Source organism: Xyrauchen texanus, chromosome 6 (assembly GCF_025860055.1).
Source record: "Xyrauchen texanus isolate HMW12.3.18 chromosome 6, RBS_HiC_50CHRs, whole genome shotgun sequence".
Taxonomy (NCBI): domain Eukaryota; kingdom Metazoa; phylum Chordata; class Actinopteri; order Cypriniformes; family Catostomidae; genus Xyrauchen; species Xyrauchen texanus.
In genome coordinates this window covers 43,706,508-43,726,245 of record NC_068281.1, presented here as the reverse complement: position 1 = coordinate 43,726,245, position 19,738 = coordinate 43,706,508, and the positions used below count along the sequence as shown (strand labels likewise).

The 19,738-nt window shown below is 37.3% G+C and overlaps 1 protein-coding gene and 1 pseudogene across 1 annotated transcript in view; both read right to left on the bottom strand.

Moving 5' to 3' along the window:
• Positions 1–19,738, bottom strand: part of LOC127644931 (gastrula zinc finger protein XlCGF57.1-like) — a 111,571-nt gene that overhangs the window by 34,911 nt on the left and 56,922 nt on the right. The window lies entirely within an intron of this gene.
• On the bottom strand, positions 10,865–18,221 carry LOC127644916 (gastrula zinc finger protein XlCGF8.2DB-like; annotated as a pseudogene).

The following is a 19,738-nucleotide window of genomic DNA, read 5'->3' as shown; positions in this document are numbered from 1 at the left end:
CAAATGCCCTGCTGCAGGGGCTCTACAACAGAAACAAAGTGTATGTGTTGTTCACTGTACTACCTGCATCCAAAACAGTATCTACCAAGCTTCTCTTTCTCATTGACCACCACTACTAGTGTTCGGATGCATGGCTCTAACTCATTAACCTTGCCCGTCAGCCTGAGTAATTCCTTACATTTATAACATGTAAATCCCTCACTGCTTATGGAAGAAGCTATAGTAAACATGTGGCATGCAGTGCAGGAAATGAGTAGATGCCATGACTTCCCGCAATTGTTTGTTGATGTTGTGGTGGTGGTTCTTGAGCAGTGGGGCTTTGAGACTGATGTCAATCTCTAAAGCAATTGTTTGCTGTTTTAACTGTAGTTCCTGATCAGCAGAGGTTTGAGATTGATACAATAATCCATGTAAAACAGAGAAAACAAATGATATGAAAACGCGAGATGTAGACAAGCAGAAAAAAAGAAATATACATACACTTGAAAAAGTACAAAAGCCTGTATATGCCTTCATGTTTCCCGCAGTCATGTTTTTTTTTATAGTATCATAAGAAACTGAGATGCGTTCTTTATCTGATGAAAGTGTCATCAAACACGCAATTGAATACAGCAGCTGTGAGAGCTGATTTTTTAACTTGCCTTATTTTCTGGGAAATAGGTGTTTTTTTTTTCATCACCTGAAAGGTCTTACCACTCATAGTCTGAAGCAGACTATTATTTACATAACTGATACATAATTGATGTCGGCCGGTCTAACACATGCACACCAAAACACATCTTCTTACACACAAACATATGAAAACATCAGTCAGAGAGGGTAGAAGTGTTTTAAAGTAGCCTATTCAGAGTAGTTTGCCTTTACAAAGTACTTAATGCAACAGTTTAAATATTCTGTCCCATTATAACATAATTGTTCTAAACTCTAATTGCTGTCAAACACAGCTCCTCAGATACCCAAACAAAATTCAGTCAGTGAACCAGATAATTAATGCATGGCAAAGAGGGTTGTACATAGATATATCCATAGATAGTCGCTAAAGTTACTAAAACACTAAAATACACAAAAATAAAATAGAGCTGTTTATTTGAATACAGCATAGCTACATAGGTCCCACTTTATATAAGGTGTCTTTAACTACTACGTATTTAAGCATTTGATACAATGCACTTATTATTTACATGTGTTGTTGCATTGCACGTACCTGCATTTAATAAGGTGTAGTTACACTGTTAACCTTACCCCTAAGCCAACCCTTACCCTAAAACCTAACTCTAATTCCTAACCTTAACCCTAAGCCTACCCCTAGGTAGATGATTTTATCCAATGCGACTTACAGTGCACTTATAACAGAGACAATGCCCCAGGAGCAACCTGGAGTTAAGTGCCTAGCTCAAGGACACAATGATGGTGGCAGTGGGGATCGAACCAGCAACCTTCTGATTAACATTTATGTGCTTCAGCCCACTACGCACACCATCATCACTCCATTGAATTGAAGCTCTGGCTTATCGTGCTGAACCTGGATATCAGTACACCCCTACATTCTAGGGATGCACCAATACCACTTTTTCTTTTCCTATCCTGATATCGGAAATCTCAGTATCGGGTGATCCCGATCCGATACCGGTGTTGTTTTTATGCATAATCAGCTTATAATATCTTTCCATTATTGTGTGGAACTAATTGGGTGTGCTCTTTAATATATAAACACACACAAACCTCTAACTACACATTATTTCAATATAAATGTATAGCTTATTAAGAAACAATTTATTATTAACTAGTATACTGGATAATGTAGCAGCAAAAATAACAGTAATTCCAGTATAAGACATCAGTTGGGAGTAATGAACATGACTAACACAAAGTATCAGATTTGGATCGGGCTCATCGGACCAATACCCGATCCGTCTAAAAGCTTCAGTATCTAAGCCGATACCGATCCAGGTATCGGATCGGTGCATCCCTACTACATTCTCTCAAATATTGGAGGGTGTGCAGTGAACATTTTACCCCTGAGGATTTCAGACCATCGAAAGAAACAAAGGGTCGATATCTGAATTCATTGGCTGTGCCTTTGCTGTTTTTCCAGCGAACTCAGGTACCTGTGTGAAGTTGGCCCCCCAGCCAACGCAAAACATCGGCAGAATAGTCTCAATCGTTTGTGCTTCGTTTGTGCTGTAAAAATGTTTGCTTGTGCTGCTTCGGTTTTTTAGATATTAAAAGAATATTTATAGGTCATTCTGAGGTCAATCAGCCCCCCACATGCTCCAAATTCACTCCAAATAATCTTGTTTGTTTGTGCTTCGTTTGTGCCGATAAAAGTTTCGTTTGTGCTGCTTCGGTTTTTAAAGTATTAGACATTGAATTATAGGCGATGACGTCATCAGCCCCCCCACATGCTCTAAATTCACCCAAAATAGGCTCAACATTTAGTTTTTGCTAATGTCTTTTTTTAACAGTACAGTTGAAGAAAGAAGGTAAGATCCAAATGGCAAACCAAATCACGTAAATAGACACATTCACTGAACTGTTACCTATCCACTGTTCGTTTTCAACTTGTAACGGACACAGCGGATCACAGGATGTGAGGAATGTAACAAACTCCAAGGTAAGTGTTTTAACTTGTTACTGTATGTAGTTATGTATAGCTCCCTCCAGTTAACAGACACGGACACAAGGCGTTCTTTTTTACGGGCATTTATTTGTCAGATCATATCATCCTCGATGCCATCAAACATGCCGTGAGAACTAAATAAAACATAAAAGTCACATGACAAGTTACATAAATAAGAATATTCTCACAGAGAATAGCACATTAATAAATAAGAAACACGTTAGATTGACCGTTATTAAACCGTCACACAGTTATACTTTACATTGATAATTACACATTAAAAGAACTATGCATACTTCATTGGCCGCGTTAACTCCAGGGGAGTGAAACAAACAGGTAACAAAGGCAACTTCTCTTCCGTGTGTCCCTTGATGAACTTACAAATGTAATGACATTACCAAAAAACTTAACTAGCCGCAGTTAGCTCTGTACGCGCTATGACATTCTCCGATGCTACGATGCTGATGCAACATTAATAATCGTCCGAACCAAACAAACCTCAGAACAATAGTTCCGCTATATAAGCCTACATAAACAAGTCAGCTTGTACATATATTTCAAAGTAAAAGAAATGCAGATAAATATAAATACATTATAATATATTACAACGTGGTTACTTACTAAATTAAAACTATTATTTTATGGAACTTAAATTATGCAACGGTTTCTGCTGGCAGCTACATTATGTGAATAACAGTAGTAATATTAACATTGTCATAAATATAGGCACCATGTTTGTTGTAGCTCTGTGTTTATGAATACATAGGCTGTGTGTGTTTGTGTGTGCAGTACAGGTCAAATGTTTGGAAACATTACGATTTTTAAATGTTTTTGAAAGAAGTCTCGTTATCTCACCAAGGCTGTATTTATTTGATAAAAAAATATAGTAAAAACAGTAATATTGTGAAACAATACACATTACGTTTTCTGATTTAATATAATTTAAAATGTAATTTTATTTCTGTGATGTCAAAGCTGAATTTTCAGCATCATTACACCAGTCTTCTTTGTTTTTCTTTTTGTTTTGTCTTTCCTATTTGTAGTCTATATATGCTCTATTTTATACTATGTGTTGGAATGACAATTGTCAATTTGACTGGCAGCAAATTTTTTCTTGGGCAGCATATTAGAATGATTTCTGAAAGATCGTGTGACACTGAAGACTGAAGTAATGCTGACAATTCAGTTTTGTTCTGTTGTGGAATAATTTATATTTTACTTTCTTTCTTATTCACTTTCTTAAGACATTATGTGGATTTTCTTTTGATTCGATCATGTGTTTCTCTCCACTGGTATTTTCCTATTCACCTGGCAGGAACAAAGACACACATAGTAAAACAGATGGTCAGAAAAAAGCCTTTTGTTGAGTTTCACGGGTGGGAAACTCAGTAAAGCCCTGGGGGGGCCACTGTCTTCAGGAAAAGATAGCGTTTATATAGCCTTTTGATGACCTCACAGATGTAAGGACAGTAAAACCCAGGGGGCTTAGAAGAACCATTTGTATTTCTAAAACCAGCTAAATCTGGTTTTACTGGGATGAGTGGAAAATTACAGAGGAAGGGATTTTGAAGACAGGGGGTATAAATAGGCCACGTGTTTTCTGTGTGAGTTAGGTTTTTGTTCCTGTTGCGAGGTAGCTGTCGCGATATTTTTGTGAACAAACCTCTTTTAAAAGAATAAACTATCTTTTAAAATATAATATGGATCCTGATGTCTCTTATCCTGTGATGCTCTTTGTTTAATTATTGTTTTTGCCACAACAGATCACAAGAATAAATGACAGTTTACTATATATTCAGACAGAAAACAACTGTTTTACATTGGAATAATATTTCACACTTACTGTTTTACTGAATTTTTTATCAAATAAATGCAGCCTTGGTAAGCAGAAGAGACTTCTTTCAGAAACATTAAAAAATCTTGATGTTTTCAAACTTTTGATATATATATATATATATATATATATATATATATATATATATATATATATATATATATATATATATATATGTATGTGTGTGTGTGTGTGTGTGTGTATGTGGAAACTCGTGACTCAATGAATCAAGAAGCCAAAATGATTTTACTTTTGAAATGTAATTACTGTGTAGTATCGAACATCCATTAACACAAATAATGTACCACACAGAATAATAGACTTGAGAAGCCCGACTTCCAGAAAAGCAGATACTGCTTCTCCAAACAGGAGTAGGAAAACATGGGTGTATGGCATATAACAAAAATACTTGCATTTGTGAAATTACATTTAAACAATGCAATCAGTCTTTTGTGTATAATACAGCATGTGGGCATATTTTGTGTTTTTCTGATGCTCTTGTCACTCCACTTCTCAGGTCATCATACATCTCCCAGACACATGGCGACCTCCTGCAGTAGGCCACATAATGTCCAAGAGCATCCTGAGAATAAGCCTCTTTTGAAAGCAATGACTGTCCTTAAAGCAAACCTTTCTCCTTGGAGCATCAGATTGGAGGGAAATTCACACAAAGGAAATTCTGTGGAGTTGCTTCCCAGGTGAGTGTCAATCCGCAGAAGTTATCCCAGACAGTAACTGTGAGAAACTTTCCCTTTACAGAGCACTTTTCCTGAGGTATCTGTCTTGAATGCAGAGGGACACTGTGACAGACTTTGTATTGGCCTGAGACAGGGGGACTCCAGAAGGGTAAGGCCTTCTTCCACGGCCTGAAGATGAGCCATGCCAGAAGCCTGCAGTACAGTAACAGAATACAAACAAATGGATCTTCCCGGGTGACTTGACAACAATACTGAGAGGAGCACTGTTTTGTGAAGGAAACACATGCACGTTTTTCAACAGGTCCACTTTCAGTCTTTTCCCCCTCACAGATGGATCTGCATGGAGCCATTCAGGACAAGGAGAGAGGTATAAATTCCTCTTTTTTTGGGTGGAACCGCTAGGCCTTTCCAGTTTTCAACAACATCTTCATATGTTGGATGGATGTTTGTGACATTGTCAGATTTCCCAGAACAGGAAGCATCCATTTCTGGTTTTCCATCTACACTGCAAGTTGTGGTGGGTACTGGATTGTCTCCTGTGATGATCACCGTTGTTACAGCTGCATCCTCTTCACCTTTTTCCTCACTTTTTTGTTTTGCAGAACAAATTTGCATGTTGCAATGAATCCATTCACCCGAATAGGCAAGTTTTCATGCTTGGAAAAGGCCACGTTTGATGTTTTTGAACTCTGCTTCAACATTGGCTGAACTTCCAGTGATGTTGGTGCTTCGAAAGTGAGGGATCATTACCGCTGTTCACAGTGGTATGTAACTTGCAAGCCAGTTTATATTGGGAATAATCTCAGGGAGGAATGCATATTATCATGATCCCCATTACCTACGGCAAGTGACCTGCTCTCCTAACATATGTCTGTTACCTACTGTCATAGGTCTGTCTGTGTTTGGTCACATTAATCCACTTCCAGGTCCTCACCCTCTACATCTGGAATGATGACACACTGTTCTGCAGTTCTGGCTTTCAGGTATTTATTGCACCTTTCTGATATGAGGGGGGGCTCCAGAAAGGTCATTGCCCTCTGCTTTGCTGAGAGCCACAACAGTAATACTGTGTAGTAGCTCTTTTGCATCGTCCATGGAATGTGACATGAGAAGCTGTGCCATTGACCTCACAAATAAATCTTTAAGGCGATTGTTTTTTTCTTCAAGCAGTCCTACTGGCAGATCAAACAAGGTGGCACTTTTGCTGACTGTTTACAGAGTAAGACACCACAACACTCATTGATGTAGGTATTTAGATCAGGATGAGGAGTAAAAGCCTTGACCAGAGCTCCGAGCAAAGCCAGAGAAAAGTCACTCACAACCTATTTTGGAGTTGGTGCACCTGCGCGTATACATTCTGTCAGCCAACGTGTTATTGCATTAACATTGTGTCTCTCTGACAGCATTTGCACCTTTGGGACACTTGAGCTCTCATCCCCTGCCAGAATGCCCTGATATAATAATATATGACCAGACTTGCCATTTGGTCTCTGTAGTTTCCTCACTACTGAGCTAGTTGCATCAAAACTCACAGTGGGGTTAGTAGATGTCTTTGAGAATGACTTGTACATATACAATTGTGTTTGACTCCAATAGTGACTGGAAAAACTTGTCCAGTCCAATGTCTTTAATGCGACCACTGTGCAGTGCACTGTATTTTAACATCTGCAGTGAAACAATGGGATCCTTGTTGCCTAATTCTAAATAATTTCTCTCTTGCTTTGCTTTGTGCAGGGTAGCCAAATTAGACAGATGACTTGGCTCAGGATCTCCAAAATCCATCAGCTTTGTTGCCTCTGATGCCCTCCATACATGGGGTTCCATTCTACCCTCACACAGTTCTTTGGCTATCTGCACGTGCAAGTTACCAGACATTGCATGCTTGGAACAGCCAGTGTGCAGGGAGTCATCAGTGTTTTAATTAAACACGAGCACCGTTGGGATGTTCATTTCAGTTGCTCCGTCACATTTTCTGTGAATGTGGCCATGACACTCCTTACAGTTGCCTCTGATTTCTATGTATGATGGATAGACCTTGGCTCTTTTAAAGGCAAATGTGCAGGGGCATTTCACTTCTTGCAATATGTGATTATTTATCACATGTGTCCAGATGCCAGGCTTCAAAATTGTGTATTCCTTTTTGGTGTTTTAGAGAACTTGTTGTATTTAACCGTTTCAGGCATGAATTCAATCCATTTCTGAAATGGAACTTCAAAATCAAAAGTCCAGCAATCTTTTGGTCTGGGTGAAAGGGACCCTGGCTCAAAATCAGTGTCAACAGTACTGCCACTTGTTTCATGAGTAAACCCTAAAGCAGTCCAGGTGTTGTGTCTATTTAATTTAACAAAATTGTATACAGCCTTTGAAGTGATCTTGTTTCTAGCCGTTTACTAAGCTCTGGCCAGATGCTCTGATTAAGAGTAGCTATGTTGCCATTTTGGACTTATTTTTTGATGAACACAGGACTGTGAAAATGGAATCTCTGTTGACTGCTGGTTTTTTGGACATCTGGCATAAGCAAAACATAATTACCCACTTAAATAATCCTGACTCAAAAAATGTCGTGTTCAGTATAATCTTATTTTCATTACTGTATTGGTCTGAATATAAGGATAATATAGTAATATATAAGGATCATGTATCTTATATTAGGACCAATATGGTAATGTTGACCCCTAGATGCACAATGTATTCAAAAAACTAACATGGGTCACATGTAAAACTGTATTTAGCATGTATTTGTATTAGCAATGAGTATTCTGTTCAATAAACATTGACAATCTCAGCTCTCTTGAATGGTGTACAATTATTCTTGAAGTTAACAAATACTATTGTAACTGGCAATGTTAAAACATTGTACTTACATAGGACAGAAATTTAATTTAGTAACAACTTTTTCTCTACTAACTCTACACTAATTTCCACAGAGCATCTTGAACAGAAGTGTCACTTGACCCTAGTGGTGGCAGTGAAATGTAGCAGATGATACTCCATGTAAATAAATAAAAAGTTCAATCAGGAAACACCAGTGAATGAAGTAAAGATAATTGTTTATCGAACAAATGATTTGATGATTAGTCTTGACAGAAATTCTTTGACAATTCAACTCTAAAAGTGTGTTCACATCGAGGAGATTTGTGCTTTTGTTCTCGTGCCCAGAGCTGATCGAAAGTGAGTGACAGAAAAAGAGTCCGACAGACACCAAATGAATATTGAGCTGCTTCTGTCTGAACACCAATACATTTTTAATAAACACCACAGAGACTACAAAAACATTGATAAGGAGATGTTGTTGTATTAAAACATCTTCATCCAACATTTTGGCAAGAGATTTAAAGTCCTCATGATTTCAAAATTGACCATACTGACTTTGTTTGCCTAAATTGAATGTTTTGTGGTGAACAATTCATCCATGCAAGTCAATCCACACAAAAAAACTTTTTGGCTTCGTAATCTTTAACCAAAATCTGAAAATTCCCCGCCCCTCTGCATTGGAGGACCTTGCCTGATGACGTAGGTTTGACGGTTTAGGTGTCTCCTTAACATCCGTAACCACGCCCCTCCAACTGACAGTAGACAGGCTGCCTGTGTGTTTGCGAGCATTGACAGCGTGTGAAAGGAGAGATGGCGAGGAGGTGCATTTTTGGTTGTGACACTCACGGAACACTTTTTACCATTCGAACCCTCCGCATGTAACGGCTCAAACATGTAAGGTCTGATTCCCCCCGTGACGAAATGATCCTCTGTGTGTTCCTGTTCTTCTTCATCTTCCTCCTCCTCCTGCTGCAGGAAGGGGACTGCTGGCGGTGTTTCAGGCGGCGAGTAATCCTCAACAACCGATTGTAAACTTGCGTTAAGATCTGCCTCCATTTCTGAATGAAACACCTACTTTTTTAGATCCAATCAGGTGCTAGTTGGAAAAAAAAGCCACGCCCACTATTTTGCCTCATTTAGTATTCCGTTTCTCTCGGAAATACGTCACAACACTGGAGAAAAGTCGTTTGCAACTTCCGGTTCACGGGGACTTTAAATGACAAACCCAAAATAAAATGCTGTGGTGGTGGTGTAGTGGTCTAAACCACATAACTGGTAAACTGTTATTCAGAAGGTTGCTGGTTCGATCCCCACAGCCACCACCATTGTGTCCTTGAGCAAGGCACTTAACACCAGGTTGCTCCGGGGGGATTGTCCCTGTAATAAGGGCTCTGTAAGTCGCTTTGGATAAAAGCGTCTGCCAAATGCATAAATGTAAATGTAAATAAATCGTACTGAATACACACAAAACAAGATAGACCTATTTTAGAAATGTATAATATAGTAGTCTAATATACAGTAATCAGAATGACCGAGACTGCTACTAACCTATATTTCATTTGTGAACATCAAGTGAGCTATTTTATTCTGTCAGTATTGTATTCAATAAATATCAGCATTTATAATTTGTCTAATATTTTAAATACCAAAGCAGCATAAACGAAACTTTTAGCAGCACAAACCAGCACAAACACAGCACAAACAAACAAGACTATTTTGGGTGAATTTGGAGCATGTGTGGGGGGGCTGATGACGTCATCGCCTATAATTCAATGTCTAATATTTTAAAAACCGAAGCAGCACAAACAAAACTTTTACAGGCACAAACCAGCACAAACGAAGCACAAACAAACAAGATTATTTGGGGTGAATTTAGAGCATGTGGGGGGGGCTGAGTGACCTCAGAATGACCTATAAATATTCTTTTAATATCTAAAAAACCAAAGCAGCACAAACAAAAATTTTTACAGCACAAACGATTGAGACTATTTTGGGTGAATTTAGAGCATGTGGGGGGGCTGCGTGACGTCATCGCCAATAATTCAATGTCTAATATTTAAAAATCCGAAGCAGCACAAAAAAAACTTTTACCGGCACAAACAAAGAACAAACAAACAAGACTATTTGGGGTGAATTTGGAGCATGTGGGGGGCTAACTGACCACAGAATGACCTATAAATATTATATAAAGTAACTTAATCCATCCAACAATCCCTTTCCAAAACCTTAAAAAGATAATACCATTCTACCATATCGAATGCCTTTTCAGCATCAAGTGAGATGGCAGCAACCGGATTCTGATCATTTGCCACTGACAACATGAATGGTTGTGGTGAAACGTATAATGTTATCAGAAGAGCTGCGGCCCTGAATAAACACCACCTGATCTATATGTATAAGAGATCTCACAACTTTACTTAATCGCCAAGTCAGAATCTTTGACAATATTTTTACATCTAGCTGGATCAGAGAAATTGGACGGTAACTGTTACACTAGCTTGGATCTTTGTCCTTTTAAAGAATCAGACTAATCCAGGCTTGTGTCATGGCTGGTGGAAACTATCCATTCTTCACTGATTCTGTATAAACTTCTAGCAAAAGTAGAGTCAATTCTGTAGCATAAGATATAAAAAAATTCAGCGGCAAAGCCATTGGACCCCAGAACTTTGCCTGTAGGCAAGGCCTTAATTAAATCGCCAAGCTCCTCCAAGAATATCTCAGAATCAACTGAATGTTTTTGCTCAGTTGTCAGTTTAGGGTGTTCTAATGGTTCCACAATGTTCCTAATATCTTCATCATAATACAAAGACATGGAACTATAAAGATCAATATAGAATTCTTTAAAAGCATTATTAATATCAATGGCTGAGGTTAATATTTCCCCACCAGTAGATTTCAATAGAAAAATACTCTCTCTGCTATATGTATCAGCCAAAATCGTCCCAGCCAATACTCCACCTTCCACGACAAAATAGAATTATACCTGTATTTCAATCAGGTCAATTCTCTGAGGCCATCAGATGACATTCGCACTTTTAATAATCTCTTCCAACTCCACAAGTTCTCGTGCTTTGGATTTTTTAGTGAATGATGCATACTGTATGATCCGGCCCCTAAGAACCGCCTTAAGACACACCCACAGAGGATACTGAGGACCAGTTGGTCTCCATATAAACATTCATTTCAGCCTTTAACATTTGTTGAAATTCAGGATTTTGCAAAAGGGATACATTAAAGCAACAACTATATGATATATTTTTCTCTGTATGTGGAAACACCTCTAAACTCATCGGGTTGTTATCTGAGACCAAGATGTTTCCAATTGAGCAATCAACAACAGATGAAATGAGGGACTTATATAAAAAATCTATTATAGAATAAATCTTATGGACTGATAAAAGAAAATGTATGGCGGGTTCAAAAGTATCCAAATATCTGTAAAAACCAAGATTTTTCTACACATCTTGAGAAGCGTCAATGTTGCTCTGGGGGCATGCATTTTGCTTCACTATGCTCAAGGACTGAGTCCATCAAAAGATTAGAGACTCCTCCCAGTATTATATCATGAGGGGTGCCAGCGGCTTGCAAAATCCCTTCAAGATCTATAAAAAAAACCCTGGTCATCAGCATTAGGTGCGAAGATATTAGCCAAATTTAACCTTTGCCCCTGAATTTCTGATAAAACAATAAAGACTCTTCCTAATTTATCTTTAATCTGTTTGAGAAATTTGAATTGTAGATGTTTACTTATCAATGTAATGACTCCCCTGATCTTACTCACGCCAGCACTAAAGAAAACATGCCCACCCCATATCTTCCTACATTTTTCAGCTTCCTGCAGGGAAAGGTGTGTTTCTTGAAGAAAAAATATATCATATTTCGTTTAAGAAATAACCTTCCTTCTTTTAATGGGGTGCCCCAGCCCATTCACATTCCACGTGGAGAGAGATAATACACTCATATTATCATTTGACATTAGAAAAAATTGATTGTGTCAAAAACAAATTTATAAAGACCACATTCCAACACTAGTGTAACAATCAAACCACAAACTCCCCGAAACTAAACAAACAGAAAAAAGAAAAACGTGTGCATTAACCCCACGCATGACAACGCCAATCAGCATACATCCCTCTAAACTCAAACAGTCCATGTATGCCTACGAGTGTCCCCGTGACAATTTGCCATTGGATTACTCAAGTCCGGTGCTCCTGTACAAATTGTGTGAGACAGAATTTCACAACAACAAAAAAATTGTCTATCAAACAAACTTCAGCCAATAAGCGGAATAAACACAAAAAACATGTATATATTCATCAACATAACTGTCCTGAAGGTGTGCTCCTCCACAGAACAAGCTCCAGCCGCTAGTGGAACCAGCACAAAAAGAAACAAATGCAGCGACCAGCTTCCTCTGGCAGTAGGTGCATGTTCAGTGGGTCAGGTCCACTAGGCAGCAAATGAAAATCAGCAAATGGCTTACTCCAATGTTTTTATGAAGGACAGTGCTTGCTGTGGGCATGTAAATTCTCTTCGGCCATCCTTAGCATCTATTCTCAGTTTGCAAAAAAACACAACCTTTCATTGGTGTAATAGATTCTTGCATTACTTGTGAAAGGTAGGTTTAAGCAAAAACTCCAAGCTAGTAACTCTTTAGAGAACTCCTAGTAGTAAGATAAAAATCTTTGTAAACACGGGTCCAGATGTAATACACTGACTGAAGTGTTGCATTAAATAACAGTTGGCCTTAATTTAAAAATGTAATTTGCTCAATATGACAGTTTTGGACAATTCTTTTTTACATGAGTCTGTAGATTACTTGATGTGCTGAAACTTTTCTCACATGAAGTGCATTTGAATGGCTTCTCTCCAGTATGCACCCTCTCATGTGTTTTCAGGTGTCCTGATGTAAAAAAACTCTTTCCACATTGAAGGCATGCGAAAGGCTTTTCTCCAGTGTGAATTCTCATGTGACGGTAAAGACTTCCTTTTTGTGTAAAACTATTTCCACATTGAGGGCATGTGAAAGGCTTCTCTCCAGAGTGAAGTCGCAGGTGACTCTTAAGATATGATGTCACTGCAAAACTCTTTCCACACTGAGAGCATGTGAAAGGCTTTTCTCCACTGTGGATTCTCATGTGACGATTTAGATCTCCTTTATGTGCAAAACTCCTTTCACATTGAGGGCATGTAAAAGGTTTCTCTCCAGTGTGAATTTTCATGTGAACATAAAGATGTCCTCTCTGTGTAAAACTCTTTCCACACTGAAGGCATGTGAAAGGCTTCTCTCCAGAGTGAAGTCGCAGGTGGCTCTGAAGGCTTGATGTCTCTGAGAAACTCTTTCCACATTGATGGCATGTGCGAGGCTTTTCTCCAGTATGAATTCTCATGTGACATTTAAGATTTACTTTATGTGCAAAAATCTTTCCTCACTGAAGGCAGGTGAAAGGCTTCTCTCCAGAGTGAAGTCTTAAGTGAGTTTTAAGGTATCCTTTTTGTGTAAAACTCTTTCCACAGTGAGAGCAGGTGAAATAATTTTTGGCTCTTCTTCTTCGAGTTATTTTGTGTGAAAATTTATTTTCAGTCTTCGAGCCACTAACATCTTCACCAGTCATATTATCAAATGTATGATACTGATGTTTCTCCTCCACATCATTCAGTTCTTGACTTTCTTCTTTCATTTCAATCAAGTCTAAAGTGAACAAAATAAATTGAGACAAATGTGAAAAAGACTTTTTTAAAGTATCAACTTTAAGTGATCTTTTATATGCTGAAAGTTAATTCTCTCATGTAGATTCTGGCATTATGTGTTTGTTTACTGCTTCTGTGAGCAAGCACTTCATTGGTCAGAAAGTTTGAGCGCTTTTCTGGGGTTTCGCTCATACATCAATATACCAGTTAAAACGAAATACCTGTTAACAACTGTCAACCTATACAAATTTTAGTATTTTTTGTCAAAGATATGTTAAGCACCACCTTTAGGGAAAGTGACCCAATTAAGCCAATGTACCATATAAGCCCACCTATAGTTTTATTTTGAAATGTAAAAAACAAAAGCAAAAGAGAAAATTGTTGCTGCTGAGGAAATGCACACATTTATACAAAACTATTTTCTTTTTAAAGGTAATTTATTATGGCATTGTATATATTATATGTGCCTTCAGATGAACAATGCGCCTACTTTGCAACCAAACATCTTTGGAGCGCTCACGTTTATAAGGTAACAGGAACATATTGGACACACCTAAACCCCGAAAAAAAAATAAAAATAAAAAATCAACGGATCTGCACAAATTCATGTGACTTTTTTTTTTCTTTCTTCAAAATTGCGTATGGAGAGGAAAAGTAAGTGGTTCCTATGCTTGACTTGTAACATTGTTATAACCTTTAGAACAGCTAGTTAACGTTATCATCTCTCCACTTTGTCAGAAATTCTTCAGTGGAGAGATTAGTTATAAACAAATTAATTATCAAACCAACTTTGGTTGTCTTAAATGACTGATTTATTGTACCATGACAATAATAACAACGTGTGTTGTATACACGTTGCTTAGCTTTTCTCTTTCGATGTTTAAAACCCGCATTTAAAGCGTCCGTCTCAATAAATAGACCAGTCATGTTGCAGAACAAACTCCACATGGAGTGATTGTTTTTATCTAACCACTAGGGCAGTGGTTCCCAACATTTTTTCCATTGGTCCCCTATTTTAACATTAAAAATCCAGAACAACCCACTCTCCTGCAGACCCCCCCATCCTCTCCCCAAATTAAATAACAGACATGTGCAACATATTCACTTGTTATTTGTTGAATGAAATTAATGAACTGAATGATTTTCCTTGTAACATGAGCTAAATATAATGTTAATGTGAACATCAATGCATGGAGGAGAAATCACTAATGTACGAATGTATTCATTTTACTTAACCGATAAAACTTGGAAATATAAAATTCATAATTTAAGAACAGTAATATTGTGGGATGGGATATTCAACTAATAAGTTATATGCATATTTATAATATTTATTGTGAGCTCTAGTTAAAAGATCCCTAACGTTCTGGGGTATATTTTGATAGTACAGGTTTTCCCAAAGGTAAAACTCCCTGGGTTTCCCGACCCACTGAGGGTGTTTGGTGCTCTGATGGCTCTTCAGTACGATATGAAGGAACAAAGCTATATGTGTAAAGTTGTTGGAAAAAGTGATATGCCAACCCATAATCCTATGATGATGTCATCAGAGCATGTGGAACATCGGAACCCCACCACCAAATATACTGAACTTTGTTGGGGGAAATGTCCATTTCAGAGGACACAAACATAGTTGTCTTTGTTCCAAATTGCACGTAGACTGCGTAGAATATATGGTTTTCCCAGCAGCTACATATTCACAAATGTGACACGAAATTCCATTTTAGTCTCAGCCTTAAAATGATGTCAATTTTATCATGAAATCCAAACCCTAAATATTGTTTTGATGCTTTATAACGCTTTGTGTTGCAGATCGTGGCAGCTGCACATCACTCGTTCTGAAACGTAGCATGAAAAAAACATGAACAGTACAACTTACTCTAATGCGTCAAATCTCTTTTAATCGGCAATCTGTTAATGTTAAAAAAACATGGATAAAATCATGTGCTTTTCCATTAGTGCTCAAGCCCTGGAGTACTCAATCGTGTGCCGTTCTTTACATTCGTGTTTCACTTGATAGTCTTTCACCACAAATCACACACTCAATTTGCACTTTGTCCATTGCCTCAATGAAACCAAATTCAATTCCAATAAATCCAAATAAACAATAAATATAACCAAAGAAATCCTCGTTTTCTTTTACCACTTGTTTTCCTCTTCTCCCTGATGCTTTGCCATAGTCGTTGGTTTTGTTTGGCTAGCTAGTCTGTTCTGATCATTGCTCAGTACTGTACATAGAACAAGCAATTTTGCAGCATCTTCCTACCCTCGCGAGATGCACGCTTTAAAAAACAGCCTGTTAAATATACTGTATATATTGTCTTTTCATATATCTCATAAACATGTAAATATTATTAAAATACAAAAAAATGGCCCAATTTGATTGTGCTTTATTACAAAAAATAATTGTCACTTTTTCAAACATTGTTATTTTCTTCTTGTAACCCTCAAAATGGAGAGAGCTTGGCGACCCCCCAGTGAAGCTCTGGTGACCCCTAGTGGGGGGTCGTGACACACAGGTTGGGAACCACTGTTCTAGAGGAAACCATTATACAGTAGAACAGAGGAGTTCATAATGTGGAACCCTCCAGCTCCAGCCACGGAGAAATTCGACAAAAGATAACCATCGGGGGCCTCGGTAGCTCAGTGACTAAAGCCGCTGACTACCATCCCTGGAGTTGTGAGTTCAAATCCAGCCAGGTCTCCTAAGCAACCAAATTGGCCCGGTTGCTAGGGAGGGTAGAGTCACATGGGTTAACCTTCTCGTGGTCACTATAATGTGGTTCACTCTCGGTGGAGATCGTGGTGAGTTGTGCGTGGATACCATTGAGAATAGCATGAAGGCTACACACGCCTATGTCTTCGTGGTAACACCCTCAACAAGCCACGTGATAGGATGTGCGGATTGATGGCCTCAGATGCAGAGGCAACTAGATTCGTCCTCCGCCACCCGGATTGAGGCAAATCACTATGCCACCACGAGAGAGCACATTGGGATTGGGCCTTCCAAATTAAATATCTAAACCAAAATGTAGGTATTTATTTAGTTAAATGCAAAGCATTTACATTTTAAAAGCATAGTGGGCTTATTAAGAACACATGGGGGCTTCAATGGTACACATGTTGTTCATTAGCTCATTCCAGACTTTCCATATTTCCAATTAAGTAAATTAATTTGTCATTTTATGACAAAATATAACATGAGTGTTTAGATGAGAGATTAATCTTTGATTTAGTACTCACTTTATTGGAAGGCTGTTAACATTTCTATAAGAAAACATGTAAAACTTAGATTTGGGTGGGCTTAATTGGGTCACTTGTTTGTGACATTTTTGTTGCCTCTATTCAATAGACATACTAAAGTTACCTCAGAAATGATTAAACAACTACATATTAAATGTCCAATTATATGTAATGTAATTATGTTTGTTTTGATTATCGGTTATAGGGTCATGCTGACTTACACATGTATTTTCCAAAGTTCATTGATTTTAAAGGGGTATTTGGTTCATTGTTCTGTTGGGTCGGATTACATTCTCACCACAAGTTAATCGCTCCAGAGTTGGTTTGCAATCGGTGGTCTCGGACTGATTGTTTTGATGCAGTTCCAAGGCAAATCCTCAAAACAATCCAGGTGTGAAAACGGCCTTAATATCTCTCAACAGTCATTATCAAGAATCAAGATTGAACACCAACCTCTTTGTTCTTCAGTATCTTCATGTTTAATTCTGCATGATTCTGTAATACTGATGTCTTCACTCTCCTCTTTAAACTCTTCTTTAACACACTGCATTTTTATAATAGTATTCCAGTAAACTTCAGATGTCCCTCTTTATATACCAACTTCTTTTCTTTCAACAATTGTAGGATGATCTGCAAAATATAAAATAAAAAAATAAGACAGATTCCTTAATTTATATAATATCCCCTTGTTGTAGAGTAGGAAATGCCCCATTTAACATGTATAACCAAAGCTAGGCTTTAACCATCTGTATGGAATCTAAAATAGCCTCAAATATTATATGGATTAAAGGGGGTTATTCAATTTTTATTATAAAAATAATTTCATTATGATAATTTGCAACAAAAACAAAACACAATATTGACATATTGAAGATTAAAAAACAATCTTTGGCATTAAAAATAGTCTCAAATTGCTCATTTAAAGTGGATAAATGAATGCTGGCAGGCGTTAAATATGTTGAAGGAAAAGTTGAAATGATGATTAATATAAATAACAGATCCTTTATAATCAAATTAAACCTCAAGAATAAAAGTCTCCAACAGGCCATTCATACACAAAAAACTCCCAATACAATCTACACAAGTCAATTTAACAAACATAAAAGCTGTTTCAAACAATCCTGCATTAAATAAACATTTCCATTAAACAGCAGTTACTCACAAGAGAAACAGAGATTAAACAATACAAAAAATGAGTTCATAGGAGTATTAATATGTTTAAATATCAACTTATATGAATGTTGAACAAAATAACTTTCCTCAATCAGGACTTTAAATGATTTGTCAAAATCAGCATGAACATCCAACAATACTTGCTTGTGCATCTTCTTCTATCTCACATTTCTGCACAACTCACTGGTTATCACCCTCTGGAGGCAGGGATGAGAAAAACACCCATGACAAACTTCTTTTATGTTTCATGGCGGTTGTCAAACCAGATTATTGTGCATTTCTGCCACTTACTGGGATGGAGTGTGGAGCATTGACATTGACATTAAGGGAAAGAAGAAAAAAACACTTAAATTCTTAAATCCTGTTTTTCAAATTGGTATCCTTTATAAACTGTTGAATCCTTATTTAAAAGACTCTGCAGTGAAAACGGAGTAATTCCTAATGATTTAAGTGCATCTATAATCTGTAATATTTAATTATCATTAACTAAACACTTTATTAATACATGTTCAACAAGAAGACCACATCTAGCACAGTAACCAGATTCATGTTTAACAATGAAGTAAAATGATTAAGTGAGGAGTGAGTCGAAATATTATGGTATCTTCTCTTCTATTGCCATAATTGTTTCTATCAAACCCAACTTATCTTTGGATATTATCTATATGACGCCCCTTACTGTCCCATTTTTCTTGCCACATCCCATTTACAGCCCCTTTAATTAGTCCTTTCACTTCCATTATAATCATTGGAACACTAAACTCTACTGTATATCAGAGTGTCTTAGAGCCTGTTTAGCGACATATTGCAAGTATTTCCAGAGCGGGTTTTTAAAAAACAGAGCATCATTGTTTTCTCTTAAGAGCGCTCCACTAATGTTCTATCGCGGACAAAACACCTGTTAACGAACCTTAATGCAATAATTAACCACGTGTTAAGCAGTGTTAAACACTATTGGCATGAAGGACAGATGGAATTTCAGTTACATAATCAGAAAGAATGTGATTAAAATATAATTTAAAATCTAGCAGCACTTGGTAATGTCCGACCTCCAGCGCGAGGGTTACTTTCACTTTCTGTTTTCACGCTCACTATTATTGAGTTAAGCTTGCTGTATAGCTTGACTTAACTACATGCTTGTGTCTCATATCTTTACTCTTATGTCAATTGGCATATAGTGAAAATTAATGAAGGGATTGTAAAGGGGAACACGAGTGGGAAGCCACGATCAAAAGTAGTGAAATCCTAAAAGACGTGTCCAAAAAACACGATGATAATCCGTTCACATATGGAGAGAAAATATAAAGGTCAGCAATACATATATCCCCTATAAAATATTTTGAATAATCATATCAACAATTTAATCTAATGCAACTCAATCTTAAATGAAGGCTATTATGTCCCGCATAAAATAGCATTGAACTTTTAATGACGTAAAACACCAACTGAACTCATCAATATGTTTATTTTGCGTAGTTTAACTTTAATCGATTGCCATTTAAATTTATTTTAGTGCCATAGGCTTATTTATGCGTTATACATTTGCATATAAAGAAGCTCAGCAAATGCGAAAAGAGGAAAAAGGTGTAACATTCTGAGAATGTTGTTTTTTTCGTTCACATAATTATAGGGCAAGGTTAATTAAAACAAGTGCAATAATAGAAAATA